This window comes from Sinocyclocheilus grahami, unplaced genomic scaffold (assembly GCF_001515645.1).
Source record: "Sinocyclocheilus grahami isolate Dianchi unplaced genomic scaffold, SAMN03320097.WGS_v1.1 scaffold926.1, whole genome shotgun sequence".
NCBI lineage: Eukaryota > Metazoa > Chordata > Actinopteri > Cypriniformes > Cyprinidae > Sinocyclocheilus > Sinocyclocheilus grahami.
The window spans coordinates 120,396-123,665 of record NW_015506105.1 but is presented as its reverse complement, the minus strand read 5'-3'; positions in this window follow the sequence as shown (position 1 = coordinate 123,665).

The following is a 3,270-nucleotide window of genomic DNA, read 5'->3' as shown; positions in this document are numbered from 1 at the left end:
CTGCTATTTTTCAAGCAACAGAATGTTTGTTTGTTTTTGTTTTAGATAACTATAATAACCCTGCATATTATTTAATTCTTTTACATTCTTCTTCTTAAATCAGTGTCAATAAACAGCATAATCACAACTTGTGAGAACATGCCCCACTATTTAAAAAAGTACCACCACAAAGGCAATGCCATGAGATACTCTTGGAATACCATGGTATTCTCTAAAGTACCTCACAGTACCATGTAAATACCATGGTACATAAATATGGTAATCAAACAGGACCACAGTACATATCAGCGTAGGCCTATTACTAAACCACGTTATCATAAGTTTTTTAGTAAAGGACCATTTATATTGCACATACTACAATATTTAAGAACTTAAATAATTTGGCTTGTTAAATGAGCATACAGTATTTTTTATACTTTTGTGTTTTTTCTGATTTTTCTTTTTTGTGCATCTTCTGATGAATAGAGCCACCCCGCGCAGCGTGAAGAGAGAGGACGAGGAGAAAAGACAGAAAACAAGAAAAGGTGTTCTTTGTGGCCGGAGTGAATGTCTCATTCATGTTTTAGGCAGAAGTCCCGACCCCTGAGCTCATGTACTGGTGTGAGTTACGGCAATTACAGCCAAACCACTCACCTGAGAGAGAGAAATGCACACAACACTTCACTTTGACACTAAACTTTTTACATTCTAAAGAAAATGCCTGCTACACAGTTACTAAGGTGTTGTGGCGGTTGCTTACTAGCCCAACATAGTCCATCCTCAAGTCTCTATGATATTCTCATTGCCAGATATGCCTCCATTCACTCCTTCAATGTAAATCTGTGGGATTTGTTGCCTGTTTTTAGGTTCAGACTCAATATAGTACAGAGGAATCAAGGAATCATTCATGTCTGGAGCACAAACGCTGCAGGATGAATTCAAACTCTTAAGTTTGTATTTAAGGGTTTTCTTAAAGGGATAGTTCAGCCAAAAATGAAAATTCTGTCATTAATTACTCATCCTCATGTCGTTCTAAACCCGTAAGACCTCCGTTCGTCTTCAGAACACAAATTAAGATATTTTTGATGGAATCTGAGAGCTCTCTCAGGGGCTCAACCGTAATTTTACGAAGCTACGAGAATAATTTTTGAGTGCAAAAAAAAGAAAATAACGACTTTATTCAACAATTTTTTTCTCCTCCGCATCACCCTGGTGCCATTTTGGAGAATATCCACTGAACGTAAATTGCGTATGCTGTGTTGTGTCAGCTGCGTCACGCAGATTCGTTGTTTTCGTTCAAATCAAAGCGTAAACGGCGTAAACAGCGTATCTCATAAGTAGTATTCTCGTAGCTTTGTAAAATTACGGTTGAACCCCTGATGTCACATGGATTATTTTACCGATGTCCTTGCTATGTTTCTGGACCTTGATCGTGTAAGGACCCTTGCTGTCTATGGGAGGGTCAGAGAGCTCTCAGAATCCATCAAAAATATCTTAATTTGTGTTCCGAAGATGAACGGAGGTCTTACGGCTTTGGAACAACATGAGGGTGAGTAATTAATGACAAAATTTTCATTTTTGGGTGAACTATCCCTTTAAATAACTAAACTCAGTTATGAGCAATAACAGCGATACTGCCTTGGAAAACGTCATTACAATAGACAATATAGAAGAACTGACTATCTTTTCTGACACTTAAAAAGGATCTATTTATCCATCAATGTCTGTGGATCTGTAAACCTACAGTATACTTAGCTCAAAAACAGAATATGTACCTCTTGTCTACAATTTATTTCCCCCCTTTTTTGTATTACATAAATGTTTATATACTAAGAAGACACCATAATGTCCAGTTCTCCATTCAAGTTCTGTTCCATTCTCTCTTTTCATAATTGTCAAATAAGAGGTAAAAGACTGAAATCGAGGGGACAGCAGAGTATTGGCATTTGATTTTTATTAAAACTTGTATGAAAGAAAACAGGAGTTTTAAAAGTTTTACAAAAAACAAAAATGATTGAAAGTGCAAACCTAATATTTCATTATCATTAACAAAATAAAAAATATATAAAACAAGCATAAAAACAAGTATTTCACACAATATAGTAAAAGCAAAGTCACCCACTTATTTATTTCCCCCCTTTTTTGTATTACATAAATGTTTATATACTAAGAAGACACCATAATGTCCAGTTCTCCATTCAAGTTCTGTTCCATTCAGTCTCCATTCAAATTTTCATAATTGTCAAATAAGAGGTAAAAGACTGAAATCGAGGGGACAGCAGAGTATTGGCATTTGATTTTTATTAAAACTTGTATGAAAGAAAACAGGAGTTTTAAAAGTTTTACAAAAAACAAAAATGATTGAAAGTGCAAACCTAATATTTCATTATCATTAACAAAATAAAAAATATATAAAACAAGCATAAAAACAAGTATTTCACACAATATAGTAAAAGCAAAGTCACCCACTGTCGCAGAGAAATAAATACACTTCCCTTCAATTCACTATCACAAATGCATATCATTTCCTTCTACTGTGAAACACAAAATGTGCAGTTTGGAAAACACTTGCGAAAATGACTAAAAAAACAGTCCATATGAGTCCATATTCTGCTATAAATCCCTTTTTTGTTCATTTCATTTCCGGTTGCATAATTCTTTTAAAGGGGTCATATGATGCGATTTAAATTTTTCCTTTCTCTTTGGAGTGTTACAAGCTCTTGGTGCATAAAGAAGATCTGTAAAGTTGCAAAGTCTCAAATCCAAAGAGATATTCTTTATAAAAGTTCAGAGTCAGCCACGCCTACCTAATATGTCTCATTCTAACATGCCCCCACATGTCTACCTCACTATGTGGGAAGATTTGCATAACGCCGCCCAAATGTTCACGCAAAGAAAGAAGGCGGAACTTTTATTCTCGCTGTAGTATTGTTGTTGCCGCCGCCGCCATGTCGTGAAAGCACTGTGTGTTTCGTTGTGAAAGCGAAACTACTTTGTTTGGTCTTCCAAAAGAGGACGATATCCGCTTCGTCATGCCTAGAGCTGATCCGTGCTGGTCGCTGAGGGAGTACTACAACTTCGCGCTGTGGATCGCCGGATCGGTTTTCACCGTGGACGAAGCGGAGTCCAGCCCTGGTCGTCACATGTGGTTGCTGCAAGCCTGCCGGACGCTCCTTCCTCGAATCCGCCACCTCTGCTCACTTTTCTCTTTCACAACTCTTTCACAACTCCCTCCCGACCTTGCCCCCCCCCCCCTTTTGCCCCACGCACCACTGAACTCTGACCCTCTGA